General features: G+C 38.1%; 1 non-coding gene across 1 annotated transcript; it reads left to right on the forward strand.

Annotated features, from left to right (window-relative positions):
- The first annotated feature begins 13,996 nt into the window (after positions 1 to 13,996).
- On the forward strand, positions 13,997 to 14,103 carry LOC141681831 (small nucleolar RNA R71). Its single transcript, XR_012559254.1, has one exon. It is a non-coding gene; the product is annotated as a small nucleolar RNA R71 (small nucleolar RNA).
- Positions 14,104 to 15,488: the final 1,385 nt, after the last annotated feature.

The following is a 15,488-nucleotide window of genomic DNA, read 5'->3' on the forward strand; positions in this document are numbered from 1 at the left end:
TGTTTGTTAGCTATAGAGATCAAACTTTAACATGTGAAAGATTAACTTCTGAAAATCTTGTATATAAGAAAAGAAATGATTTCTTAGAAAAAGAGTTAGTCATATTCCATCAAACTCAGAAGGATAGAGATGATGCTTTTTATGTTAGGGATGAAGTACTAAAAATGAATGAATCTCTAAAAACTGAGTTAGAAAAGGAAAGAGAGATAATCAGGACTTGGACTAACTCTGGCAGAACAACTCAAAATTTGCTAAGTAGTGAAAATTGGAAAGAGGGCTTAGGTTATGGAGAAAATAAGAATGATAAAGGAACTGAAGAAATTAAGCCTGTTGTTAAGCAAAAGCCAAAGATAAAACCTGTTAAGTTTGTAACTGTAAAGTCTGATAATGAGAAATCAGAAGTTAAAGAGGAGTTAACTTCTGACAAACTAAAACAGGAAAAGACAGCTGAAGTAAACATAGGCTTAATGACAAAGAAGCAGCTTAAGCATAAGCTGAAAGATGTCAAGAATGCAAACAAGGTAAAATCACCTAGGAAAAATAGGAATGGAAAGGAAGGTGTGAATAAAAGCAATGATTATAAACCTGTTCCTGATGCACCTAGGAAAACATGTCATAACTGTGGAAGTTCTAACCATCTGGCTTCTTTTTGCAGGAAAAATAAGAATATTAACTCCTTACCTTCGAAATCAGGAGTTAAGAGTCAGTCAGTTAGATACAAACCACAAAATCCTTGTTTTCATTGTGGTAGTTTATGGCATTCCATTTATACTTGTAAGGAATATCATAGTCTGTACTATGATTATTATCAAATAAAACCTTCTTTGAAGAAAGTTTCCATTGTTCCTTCTAGTATAAATTCTGATTCAAAGTCTGATAATGTAAATTCTGATAAGAAAAATGTTAACATAAACTCTGATGCTAAATCCGCTGCAAATGTTAACAAACTTAATAAGACCAAAGGATCCAAGCAAGTCTGGGTCCTTAAAACTAATAATTAGTGGTCTTTATGATTGCAGGGCAACAGGAAAAATATTCTAGTTCTGGACAGTGGATGTTCAGGTCATATGACTGGAAATAAGGCCCTGCTATCAGACTTTGTGGAGAAAGCTGGCCCAAGTGTTTCTTATGGAGATGGCAACATTGGAAAAACATTGGGATATGGCAATATCAATCTTGGGAATGTCATCATTAAAGAAGTAGCTCTGGTCTCAGGACTTAAATACAACCTTCTGAGTATAAGTCAAATCTGTGACAGAGGTTATCATGTTGATTTCTTTGAAGAACACTGTGAAATTGTGAGTAAATCTAAAGGCAAAGTTGTTCTGAAAGGATATAGACATGGTAACATTTATGAAGCTAAGCTTTCAACAAGTACTGATGGCTCTGCAATCTGTCTGTTAAGTAGAGCATCAATTGAAGAAAGCTGGAATTGACATAAGAAACTCTCTCATTTAAATTTCAACAATATAAATGAACTGGTCAAGAAAGATCTTGTGAGAGGATTGCCAAACACAGTATTTGCTCCTGATGGTCTTTTGATTCATGTCAGAAAGCCAAACAAAGAAAATCTTCATTCAAGAGCAAGACTGAATCATCAATTCTTGAGCCTTATCATCTTATACATGTTGATCTATTTGGTCCAGTAAATGTCATGTCTATTACAAAGAAGAAGTATGCGTTGGTCATAGTGGATGAGTTCACCAGATACACATGGGTGTATTTCTTGCACACAAAAAGTGAAATTGCATCTATCTTGATTGATCATGTCAAACAGCTGGATAAAATGGTCAAAGATTCTGTGAAAATTTTAAGGAGTGATAATGGCACTGAGTTCAAGAATTTGATAATGGAAGAGTTCTGCAAAAGCCATGGAATAAAGCAGGAATTTTCTGCTCCTGGAACTCCATAGCAAAATGGAGTTGTTGAAAGGAAGAATAGAACTCTCATTGAAGCTGCACGTACAATGCTTGAAGAAGCAAAGCTTCCAACCTATTTCTGGGCTGAAGCTGTGCAGACTGCTTGTTTTACTCAAAATGCAACACTCATTAACAAGCATGGAAAAACACCATATGAGATGGTGAAGAAAAAGAAGCCAAATCTGAAATATTTTCATGTATTTGGATGCAAGTGTTTTGTTCTCAAGACTCATCCTGAACAGCTATCAAAGTTTGATCTAAAAGCTGATGAAGGAATCTTTGTTGGATATCCACTTTCCACAAAAGCCTTCAGAGTCTATAATTTGAGAACAAAAGTGGTCATGGAATCTATCAATGTCTCTTTTGATGACAAGAAGATCACTGGTCTTAAAGATTTCGTTGACCATAATCAGCTGAGATTTGAAAATGAAGACTCATATTCTGATACTGAAAAACCTGACAGTCTAAGTCCTGATACTACAAACTCTAACGGATTAAACTCTGATGTTATTGAAACTGTGGTGACTACGTTAAAGGAAGATGCACCTATGCAGGGGGATCATACTCAAGATCCTACCACATCTCAAGAAACATCAGAACAGGCATCTGGCTCTTCAAGTTCTGATTCGTCAAGTTCTGATAAGCCAAGTTCTGATAATGCTGAAAATCTAAATACTGAAGAATCCAACTCAGAGAGCATAGTTTCAGGGGGAGCATCAGAAAATGAAAATGAAGATAGCATGGATCATGGGGGAGCATCCAGTTCTAGAGAAAACATTCCATCTGCAAGGAAGTGGACAAAATCACATACACCTGATTTGATAATTGGAAATCCTGATGCAGGTGTCAGAACTAGAACAGGTACTTCAAATGAGTGTCTATACAATTCTTTTCTCTCTTAGACTGAGCCAAAGAAAGTAGAAGAAGCTCTTCAAGATGCTGATTGGGTGCAAGCAATGCAGGAAGAGTTGAATGAATTTGAAAGAAACAAAGTCTGGACCCCAGTGCCAAGACCAAAGAATAGATCTGTTGTTGGTACAAAGTGGGTATTCAGAAACAAAACTGACAGTGATGGCATAATTACAAGGAATAAGGCAAGACTGGTTGCAAAAGGATATTCTCAACAGGAGGGAATTGATTATGATGAAACATTTGCACCAGTTGCTAGGTTAGAAGCCATAAGGATATTTTTGGCTTATGCTGCTCACAAAAAGTTTACTGTCTTTCAAATGGATGTGAAAAGTGCTTTTCTCAATGGAGAATTGGAGGAAGAGGTATATGTTGAACAACCTCCAGGTTTTGTAGATACCAAACATTCAGATTATGTCTACAGGCTTGATAAAGCACTTTATGGACTTAAGCAAGCTCCTAGAGCATGGTATGAGACTTTAGCTCAGTTTCTTCTGGAAAGTGGATTCAACAGAGGGACAATAGACAAAACACTGTTCTACCTCAACCATGGAAAGGACTTACTTCTGGTCCAGATTTATGTTGATGATATCATTTTTGGATCTACAAATGACAAACTTTGCAAGAAGTTTGCCAAACTAATGCAGTCAAGATATCAGATGAGTATGATGGGGGAACTTAGCTATTTTCTGGGCCTTCAAGTCAAGCAGAATGAGGAAGGCACTTTTATTTGTCAAACCAAGTACACCAGAAACTTGCTAAAGAAATTTGGAATGCAAGATTGTTCAAGTGCATCCACTCCAATGGCCACTGCAACAAAACTGGATAAGGATACCGGTAAATCAGTAGATATTACTGACTACAGAGGTATGATTGGCTCTCTACTCTATCTAACTGCTAGTAGACCTGATATCATGTATGCTACCTGTCTTTGTGCAAGATTTCAAGCAGATCCAAGAGAACCTCACTTAACAGCTGTAAAAAGAATCTTTAAGTATCTTAAAGGAACAGCTGCTCTGGGATTATGGTATCCTAGAGAATCAGATTTTAAACTAATAGGTTACTCAGATGCAGATTTTGCAGGTTGCAAAATTGACAGGAAAAGCATAAGTGAAAGCTGCCAATTTCTTGGAGGCAGATTGGTTTCTTGGTACAGCAAGAAACAAAAGTCAATTTCCACATCAACTGCAGAAGCAGAGTATATTGCTGCAGGAAGCTGTTGTGCACAGATTCTTTGGATGAAGAATCAGTTACTGGATTATGGGTTAATATATTTCAAAATCCCTATTTACTGTGATAATCAAAGTGCTATTACTATGACAGGTAATCCAGTTCAACACTCAATGACAAAGCACATCAGCATCAGGTACCACTTCATCAGGGAACATGTGGATGAAGGTACAGTGGAATTGCATTTTGTTCCCACAGATCAACAGTTGGCAGATATCTTCACAAAACCATTATGTGAAGCTACTTTTACAAGATTGGTAAATGAACTTGGAATGGTTTCAGGTTCTTTCTTTAAATCTGCTTAGACTTGTTCTGTGTTATCAGACTTTATGCTCAGTATTTACAGAATTAATCTCATTGTGTATTCTGTGCTTAATTGATAAATGTCTTTAAGTACTGACTGTTGTCTGATATATGTTTATAAACTCTGATAAGTGATATGTTTGTTCTAGTACCTCTTCAATCCTATGAGGATAATTGTGCTAGATACTGACCTAGTAATCTTCAATAAACAAATGATTCCATGGAAGAAGTAATTATTTCAATGGAAATCTTATGACACTAGCAAATTCTGATAACTGAGCTTAGTTAAGTTCACTTTGTATATCTTATTACTAAGTCACAAATTAGAATAATGCTACTCATCTGTTAAGTTCTGATACTAGTTAAACTGCTGAATGTACTAAGTGCTGATAAACCTCCCTTATCAAAAGAAAAAGCAAAAAGATTAAAGAATAAAATCAGGTACTCCTTTGAGATCTAGAGTAAAAATGTGAAAGGGACGACCCAAGTGCATTGCTGGTATTAAGTAAATATGCATTAGAAAAGCAAAATATTTTCTTGGTGACTTTTCACACTCTATGATTACTGGAGAAATACTCTGATAATAGTATAAATTCTAATAAACAGTCGTGACTCACTTACACTGAGAAGCCACTGTAAAATAGAATTTCAAAAGATGCATAAAATGAGCACAAAACAGTTGAGGTGGACTCAAGCATGAACTCATTCATCAGTAGGTTTTAGGACAATGACAGATCTTTAGCAAAATTTTAGTTTTGCCTTATTTCTAAGATATACTGAAGTGAATCAGACTTTACTCTTTGTCTGTTTTTAGCTTAATGCACACACTAATCACTCCATCTGAATGATGAAAATTTCTGTGGCGGTCTATGTTATTTTAGATAAACAGTCATTGTGTCATTTTTGCACAAATTCTGAGGACAAGTTCTAGTTACACGTTCTGATGATTAAGTTCTGACGTTCATAACTAAGAACTTGTATGAGGATTTCCTAAGATGAGCATTCCTTTTTCGAGTTAAGAAATTATGTTCTGATGACTGTTAAGTTCTGGTATAGGTCTAAGTTCTGATTTCTCAGTCTAATCCTTTACTTGGCTTATCTTTGAATGAAATTTAATAACAGTCTCCGTTTGTACTCAAATATGTTGAAGTGGAAGATTAATAGTCACTATGCTTAGGATTAATGGTTTTGTACTTGAACAGTCCACTGTTTCTTGTGTCTTGTGCTGTCTAGACCATGATTCCTCTTTCCAATGACTGTTATTCTTTTTCAAAGTCTAGGGAGACGAGGTAGAATTAATTCTACCTGTCAGCATTAAATATCTTTGCGTCTCTTGGCATTCTTTTGCCTATATAAACAACCACTTCACATCAGTCTTTCCATCACATTCTCACACACTTATCCTCCTTCTTCTGTCAAAAACACAATGGTTCGATACAACATGTTTTTGAACACACAAACCTTCACCATGGAGCTCAGCTGTGCCGAGTGGCAGCAGGAGTGGCATATAACAGCGATTCCTGAGGAGATCTGGGACTCTGTCCCACAGGAGGTGCTGGCTCACCTTCTATTCTTCGAGATGGATTATCATCGCCATCTGGAGCGCCTGGAGGAGGAAAGGCGGAAAGCTATCCGTCAGCAAGAGCGAATCATACGACTCGCCATCTTGTTCATCGAAGATAGGAAGAGGAAGATGACTTAATCTCATCTTCTTCCTGTTCTTCTTCATCCTCAGCTTTGTCAGGCTTCTTAGCTAGGACTAAAGCTGTTGACGTTAGGATTAGAAGCTTAGGGAAAATCTTGTATTGATGTAATTTCTATTTCATATATGTATTGACTTGATATATTAATGAAAACTGTTTTTACTTCAAGATTTTGTCTCTGAGTTATTTTATTCTGTGTTGTTAAATCCTGCTTAATATTCTGATGACCATTTAAATTTTGTCTTCATTTAAGTTCTGATTCTCTGTCAGCACTTAATCATCGAAATTATCTCGGTCATTTTTAACATGATTCATTTTCAGAATATTAATGTTGCAGTGAAAAATAATTCAATCAGTGCTAACGGTTTAAATTTTGAATTAAAACTATGTCTCTTGATAAATGGAACGGTTTTTCATTGAAACAAGGCAACTAGGTAAGTAATCATTCCTGTTTTCTCGAGCCCAGTAACTATCCGTTATTACTGCATGTCTGACAGGTGTCCAACGGTAACATTTTTTTTTCAGAGTATAAGAACAACAGAGAGAAGATTTCTTTAATCTTTTATTTTCTTTATACTTTATCTCTCTTCTTACTTTTACTCTCTTTCTCATTCTTTCTCACGTTGGTTTTTCATACAGACATTATCTCATACACCTAACAGGCATACTTGAATCTCAATATATTTTCACATGGCACCAAAGGATTTAATCATTGATGGAGCTAAGTTTGTTCCAAACAACTATGCTGCAATTCTTGATCATGCTGAAGCTCCATCTGAATTGCACTTTGTGCAAGATCTTCTTGCACATAGTGAGGTTGGGTACGCCTTAACTCAGCCTGAATTATTTTCAAGTCAACAAGTTCTGCGGTTCTGGAGGACTGGAGTTTTTGATGATGGTGGTAAACGAGGCACTCCCAGTATTATCTTCCAAGTGGGTGATTCATCCTATGTAGTCACTCCTGGTACAGTACGAAGAGCATTACATCTTCCAGAAGATTGTACCTTCTCTATACCAGAGGAATCAGAACTTCGGGGGTTAATGACTGATTTGGGATATGAAAAGAGTCTGACGAAACTTGGACAGTTGAAACGGGCTAATATCAGAAGAGAATGGAGTTTCTTCTTCGATTGCATCACCAAGGCTTTTGGCAACAAGTGTTCAAATTTTGATGCTATTCCCATTATGAGTCAGCACATCGGGTATGCAATTATCAATCAAACTCATTTTGATTTTGCAACTGCTTTAATTGGTTTTATTGGGGATAGGATGACAGAGGATCGAGATGTTGTTTATTTTGCTAGATTCTGTCAACTTATTTACACTTATTGTACTGATGAACCTCAGTTAGTCAGCACTCAAACCCCACCTTTTAAGGTTGCAAAACGGTACTTTAATGATCTGGTAAATACTGATACTAAGAAGAAAATGGTTAGATCATTACAGATTCCTAAGTCGGTAAAACAGATCCTGGTAAATGCTGATCCTGATACCTATAGATCTGTTTACTCTGATGTTCAACCACCTCCAACCACCCAAAATCCATCAACCTCAGTACCTACCTCTCATTCTACTCAACCTACCCTCAGAACTTATCTCAAATCCTATCTCTCCACTTCACAGACTGCTCAACCTTCTTCTTCAGCACCTACTGTGAAGCCTCCATCCTCTAAGCCAAAGAGAACAAAGACTGTTCCTCAAACACCTCAAAAGAGGAGGAAAATTACTTTGAGAGATGAATCAGATTCTGAGGATCAGATTCCTTCTTCAGAACCTGTGGTAGATGAAGCTGAGAAGGCAACTTCTCAGAAGGATTCTGCAATTGGGGGTTCTAGGCTTCTCAAGAGGCTTAGACGTATGACGGTTCCTGAAACTCCCAAGGAATCTAAATCAACAAAGAAGTACAAGAAACAGAGGGCACAAAGGCCAGTTTCAGATGATGAGGAGGAAGCAGCTAAGGAAGGGGATCAGGAATCTCTGATCTTACAAGACAAGGAATTTGCTCCAGTCACTTCTTCTCCATCAACTCCATCTCAGGAACCTGTATCTGACAAGGCTAATTCACCTTCTGTGTCTCTTGTTGATCCAGGCACAAGTGCTGAAATTGATATTCAGAACCTGGTTGTGCCTGAAATACTTTTCTTAGAAGCTCCAACAGCAAATAATCCTTCCACAACACCTGTTACTGATGCTGTTCAAACTCCTGAGTTATCACTAACACCTTCTCTGCATCAAGATGCTGATGACCAGATTTTAGGTGAGCATCAGGATATGGCTGTTGATCAGAACTTAGTATCAGATCAGCAATTAGAGGATGCTTAAGCCTCCATTGCTACTCACACTGTTGTCTTATCAGAAGATACTGATTCTCTAAGTTCTGATGCTGCAAATGTTGGAGATACTGGTGAGGCTGCTACAACTGTAGATGCTGATGAAGCAGGTCCTTCAGGACATACTCCTCCACTGACTCTTCCTAAGTCTGAACTGGTAAAGGAGTTTGTTATCAGGGATGCACCAGTACCTTGGAGTGAAACTCCTGCAGGTCAGGAGTGGACTAAGGAATGGAACTCAGTTTCATGTGTTCCAAATGCTTTACATCTTGCTGAGCACTTGACTAAAGCTGATGAAATGTTACATTCTGATGATTTTAAAACCCAGCTTAGAGTCACTGCATTGAGTACTAAACATCTACAAGGTCTTCATTCCAACACTCATGCAGAGCTACACAAGATTCAGGAGAACTTTATCAAACAGGAACAAGTTTGGAAAATTGATAAGAAAAAGTTCTTCCGACCTACCATTGACAGGGTTGCTTATATTGAGAAAACTCAAGAGAAGCAACAATCTCAGATTGATCAAATTCTGACAAATCAAGCTTCTCAGCAATCGCAACTTACTGAAATCCGGACCTCAGTGGAACTACTTATCTCTCTTTTATTACCTGCTGATGCCAAAAAGGGGGAGAAGGTAATTAAGTCCAAATGCAAAACCAACAAGACACTGCAAGGAAAGGATGATGGAAAAGATGACCAAGGAAACTCTGGAATGGGTAGTGGTCATAGTCAAGGTAGAAGGTTTACATCAAGACAAGCTAGTCACAGAACAAGTTCTGATACTGGGAAAAGAATAAGTTCTGCTGCTGGTAAAAGGATAAGTTCTGATGAACTTCTAGATCTTGATGAGGAAATGTCAAGACAGTTATTTCTTCAAGAAAATCCAGGGATGGACTTGGAAAGTTTAAAGGAAGAAGAATCCAGACTTAAATCAGAGAAAGTCACATCTAAATCTGAAGCTTCTGGTAAAAAGTTACTTCCAAAACCTAAAGGCATTGTGATCAAAGAAAGGATACATACTGAAGAAACTTTGGCTAGATCACAACCACAGATAGATCCAAGATCCAAGGGTAAAGAAAAGGTTGGTGAACCTATCAAGCCTTATGTATCTCCCGAGGAAGAAGAAATTACTGATGGAAAAGATGATCTTGCTCTGACTTCAAGAAAAGTTCTTAAAACAACCTCTGACATGGCTCAAGTTGTTCAGAGTCAAGAAATTGTAAGTTCTGATATTCAGAAGAAGCAAGTAACCTCTGACAGTGCTCAAGTTAACTTGATATCAGAAAATAGATCTAAAACACTCCTACCAGGATTCACTAAAGCAAAACAGACTCAATCTTTGAAGACTACTCCAAGTGGTTTTGAAGCAAGAGTAGTTACTGGAAAGGAAGTTAGAGATAAAACTGGATTGGGAAGTGCTGATGAAAGAAGAGTACACAACACTACCGATGATCCAACTTCCTTGAGTGAACCAGGTATTGGAGCAACTCCTGAGAGATTGAATCAACTAGAATCTGTACAGATGGTTTACCATACCTACTTGAAAGAATACATCATGTTGTATTTCATGACAGATGGTAGGGTTTATCATATAAGACAAAATGCCATTCCTTTGAAGTATTTTGAAGAATTGGAGCATGTACTTTTCTTACTTCAAGTGGATGACAGAATAACAGAGACTGCTGTAAACTACTTAAAAGAACAGATTCAGAGACAGAAAAGGCTTTATTCTGTTAAGTCTGACAACAGATATGTTCCAAAGTACAGAGATCACAATGGGGATATTGTTGATATGAAGCCTAATACTGCACAGATCAGAACGTATCTTGGTATTAAGGGACTTGAATTCAATCTTGAATCTGACAAAGCTTATGTCATAAGACTAGACCAGGAGTTAAGGAAAGCAAAGATTAATGATCTCAGAGCTGTAATCTTTCAAACTGGTGAAGATACTGCAGAGCTTAAAGGTGTTAAAAGGAGAATGATTGATGAACTAAGATATGCTGAGAAATGTTTGTTGAAGAACTATCTCAGAACAACTCCTGACATCAGAGAGATCAGAAGATGATGAAGCCAAGTCGAAGATCTACAACTACTTAAATTATGATATTTATGCAGATTGAAGTTGTTATCAGAAGCTGAAATTGGTAAAACTTTAAGGACTGTAAGTTGTAGTTATCTAGTCTATTTCTCATGCATTTGTACTTAATGTTTTTGACATCATCAAATATCTGTTTAACTTGTATATTTTATTAATTTAGAAGTTGGGGGAGATTGTTAGATATATTTGATAATGTCATGGCTAATATGTTTTATGTTTAGCTTTCAGATCTTGTATGAACAGGATAGATCAGTACTTAACTGTTGATCAGTACTTATACTGGAAGTCAGGACTTAAGGATATCAGTACTTATATTATCAGGAGATAATCATCAGAAGATAGATATCAGAACTTAAGTACTGAAGGACAATCAGATAAGGACAGTAGCTGATTAAAGGAAAGAAGATAGAGATAAAACATAAGAAGAGATATGCATGAAGAAGGAATTTCGTGAAGAATGGAATATTTGGAATAGAAGATATCTGATTGATATATTTTAGGAAGCAGAATTATATTCCATATCAATTAGTGATTATCTTGTAACTGTGTAGTATATAAACACATGCATAGGGTTTACACTATAAGTGTTATCATTATCGAAGTTATTATTCTTTATAACCCTAGCAGCTCTCGTGATATTTGTTCATCACTGAGAGGTAACAGTTCTATATTGTAACAGAGTTTATTGTTTCAATAAAGTTTGTTTTCTGTTACTCAAGTTCTTTAAGTTCGATTTGAGTGTGTGTGACCTAACACCCACCTTGGCCTTGTTCACCTCCAGACCCTTGCTAGAGACCTTATGCCCAAGGATAATGCCTTCACGCACCATAAAATGACATTTCTCCCAATTAAGCACCAAATTAGTTTCCACACATCTTTTGAGTACGGCGCGCAGATTATTCAAATATTCATCATATGAGTGTCCAAAGATGGAGAAGTCATCCATGAACACTTCGACATTATTTCCAATCATGTCAGAGAATATAGCCATCATACATCTCTGAAAGGTGGCCGGTGCGCCACATAACCCAAACGAAACTCTGCGAAAAGCAAATGTGCCAAATGGACAAGTGAAGGTAGTCTTTTCCTGATCCTCTGGTGCAATACAAATCTGATTATACCCGGAATAACCATCCAGAAGACAAAAATACTCATGTCCCGCCAATCTGTCAAGCATCTGATCAATAAATGGAAGAGGGAAGTGATCCTTCCTTGTGGCTTTGTTCAATTTTCTATAATCCATGCATACTCTCCATCCTGTAACTGTTCGAGTAGGGATGAGCTCATTCTTTTCATTTGCGACCACAGTGATACCTCCCTTCTTAGGTATACATTGTACGGGGCTCACCCACGAGCTGTCAGAAATAGGATAAATGATGCCTGCATCTAGCCATTTCAGAATTTCTTTCTTCACCACCTCCTTCATGATGGGATTCAGTCTTCGCTACTGTTCCACAGTTGGCTTACTACCTTCCTCTAGCAGAATTTTATGCATACAATATGAAGGACTTATCCCCTTGATGTCTGCTATGGTCCATCCTATAGCCGATTTGAATTCTCTCAAAATCCTTAAGAGCTTGTCTTCCTCACTACCTGAAAGGTCAGATGAAATAATAACAGGTAACGTAGATGAATCACCTAAAAAAGCATACCTCAAGTATTCAGGTAATGGTTTGAGCTCCAAGGTAGGTGCTTCCTCTATTGATGGTTTGAGCTTCCCTTCAGCGTTCTTGAGGTCAGAAGTACCAAGAGATTCAAATGGTATGTCCAGCTTTCGCTTCCAGGGAGAAGCGTTCAGATATTGTAATTGCTCGTTGCTATCTTCATCATCGCTGTCAAAATCCCCCACTAAGGCCTTTTCCAATGCATCAGACATTAGCATGTGATCGAGTTCCGAAGTAACTGCAGAATCAATCACATCCACTTTTAAGCACTCCTCATCTTCTGTAGGGAATTTCATTGCCTTGAATACGTTGAAGGTCACATCCTGATCTTGGACCCGCATAGTAAGTTCACCTTTTTGCACATCTATCAAGGTACGACCAGTAGCCAAGAAAGGCCTCCCCAAGATTATGGGAATCTTTTTATCTTCCTCAAAATCCAGAATAACAAAATCTGCTGGAAAGAAGAGCTTATCCACTTTGACGAGCACATCCTCAACTATGCCCCTTGGGTAAGTAATGGAACGGTCAGCCAATTGTAGTGACATGTACGTGGGTTTTGGATCAGGCAGATCCAGTTTTTTAAAGATCGACAACGGCATCAGATTAATGCTTGCTCCCAAATCACAAAGGCACTTGTCAAACGTCAGATTGCCAATTGTGCAAGGAATGGTGAAGCTTCCTGGATCTTTCAGTTTTGGTGGTAACTTTTGTTGCAGAACAGCGCTACATTCTTCCGTGAGAGCAACGGTTTCAAGGTCATCCAGTTTCACCTTCCTTGAAAGAATAGTCTTCATAAACTTCGCATAACTAGGCATTTGTTCCAGAGCCTCAGCGAAAGGTATATTGATGTGAAGTTTCTTGAACACCTCCAGAAACTTCCCGAACTGTCTATCCAGCTTTTTTTGCTGCAATCTCTTAGGAAAAGGTGGTGGAGGATAGAGCTGTTTCTCCCCTGTATTAGCCTCAGGCAGAGTGTGTTCAACAGTAGTCTTCCTTGGTTCTGCCGCTTTCTCCTTTTGCTTAGATTCTTCACCTCTAATTTCAGCTTCTACTTCTTTTGCCTTTTCAGCATCAGCTACTTTTCCAGACCTTAAGGTAATAGCCTTGACTTGCTCTTTAGCTTCCTTCCTGCCTGGTACTTCCGTGTCACTGGGAAGAGTGCCAGGTTGATGATTGAGCACTGCATTGGCTAATTGACCAATTTGATTTTCCAAGGTCTTGATAGAAACTGCCTGACTCTTGCACAACAGCTTAAGTTCCTCAAAATCAGCACTAGTAGGTGCAACTACACTTCCCTGTTGAGGATATGATTGCCTTGTAGCATACTGCTGTGGTTGCTGGAATCCAGGTGGGTTAAACTATTTACTCACTCCTTGCTGATATGGTGGCTGAATAACATTCTGATTATTCCCCCAGCTGAAATTTGGATGATTTCTGTTGTTAGGATGATAGGTCGCTGGCACAGGCTGCTGTTGTCGCTGATAATTATTCACATACTGAACAGATTCGTTTAGCATGAGAACCTGCACAAAGCTCACAAACCATAGCTATTTGATTAACTCCATATGTAGCTAGAGAATCAACCTTCATTGATAGCGCTTGGAGCTGGGCTGCAATAGCGGTGGCTGCATCAACTTCCAGAAAACCTGCTACCTTGCCTGACATCATCCTCTGAGTTGGGTTTTGATGCTCATTTGCAGCCATCGTCTCGATAAGATTATACGCCTCAGTATAGCTTTTAGCCCATAAGGCGCCTCCAGCTGCTGCATCGAGCATGGGCCGAGATTGGGCCCCCAAACCATTATAGAAACCACTGATCACCATCCAATCCGGCATTCCATGATGTGGACATTTTCTCAACATTTCCTTGTAGCGTTCCCAAGCCTCGCACATAGATTCTGTAGGTTGCTGCGCAAACTGAATAAGAGCACTCCTCATAGCAGCAGTCTTTGCCATCGGATAAAACTTCACCAGAAACTTTTGCGCAAGATCTTGCCACGTAGTGATGGACCCAGCTGGTTCAGAATGTAACCAGTCTTTAGCCTTGTCCCTTAGTGAGAATGGGAAAAGCCTCAACTTGATAGCCTCATCAGTCACGCCATTATACTTAAAAGTGCTGCAGATCTCGACAAAATTCCTTATGTGCATGTTGGGGTCTTCAGTTGCCGCTCCTCCAAAAGAAACAGAATTCTGCACCATCTGAATAGTGCCCGGCTTGATTTCAAAGGTGTTAGCTTGAATAGCCGGATGAAGGATGCTTGACTGAATGTCATCAATTTTAGGCCGAGAAAAATCCATAAGAGCTGGATCAGCTTGAACAATACGATCTCCCATGTTTACTGGTTCTTTCTGCTCAGTTCCTGAATCCGAATCCTCAAAATCTAACTTCTCCGAAATATCAAGAACTTCGTCTATCTCCTCAGCTGTATCTAAAGTCCTCTTGCGAGCACGAGAACGAGTTTGCATAAACGCTTGCTAAAGTACCTGAAACATAACCAGAAAAAATAAGTAACTACTACGTCCTAATCACTGAGTCCTAATGACCAATGATGGTAAGTACATAAACTAAACAAATACGCCGAGTTCCCCGGCAGCGGCGCCAAAAACTTGTTAGGGCGAAAACACGCGCTAATATTCACGCAAGTATACGCGTTCGCAAATAATATAGAATATTTTCTAGTTCGTTCCCTCAGAGACTCAGACTAAATTATTGTCTAATTAAACTCACTCACCAATGTATGATTACTTCTCAATGTTAAGATAATAACACTTAAAATTGTTGATTAAATATAACTATAATTAACTACTTAATCAACCACTTAACTAACACTTCAATTTATCAATAATAAAACACTCATGTGATCACAACTTCATTATTACTTCCTTCTATAGCCATTGTTATTACCTTTAGCATGTGACAGTGATGATATTAATCGAATAACACGAAACTGATAAAAGCCAACTTTCATTGTACTAATACCCTTCTACCAAGCATCCACAATTAAGATAGAAGTCGAATAGTCATCAATTATGTTGAGTTCCTATATGTCTACAGAAATTGACAACACAACGATTTAAGCACAAGTTATTCCTTTTTGATTACATAGGGAAAATAAAACTGTTAGAGTTACCCACTAATCATGCACAACGTACATGAACCTATGCTAGCATGGCAAGTTCTAAATCTCAAGATCCACCGTCGCTTCACAAGAGATTAACACCCTATCTTATATGTTCGCGACGCACATAAGACGAATACGCACAACCAATACTAGATATCAAGCAATCATCACACACTAAAGTATTAAACAATTAACTAAAGAATT

Source organism: Apium graveolens, chromosome 8 (assembly GCF_009905375.1).
Source record: "Apium graveolens cultivar Ventura chromosome 8, ASM990537v1, whole genome shotgun sequence".
Lineage (NCBI taxonomy): Eukaryota > Viridiplantae > Streptophyta > Magnoliopsida > Apiales > Apiaceae > Apium > Apium graveolens.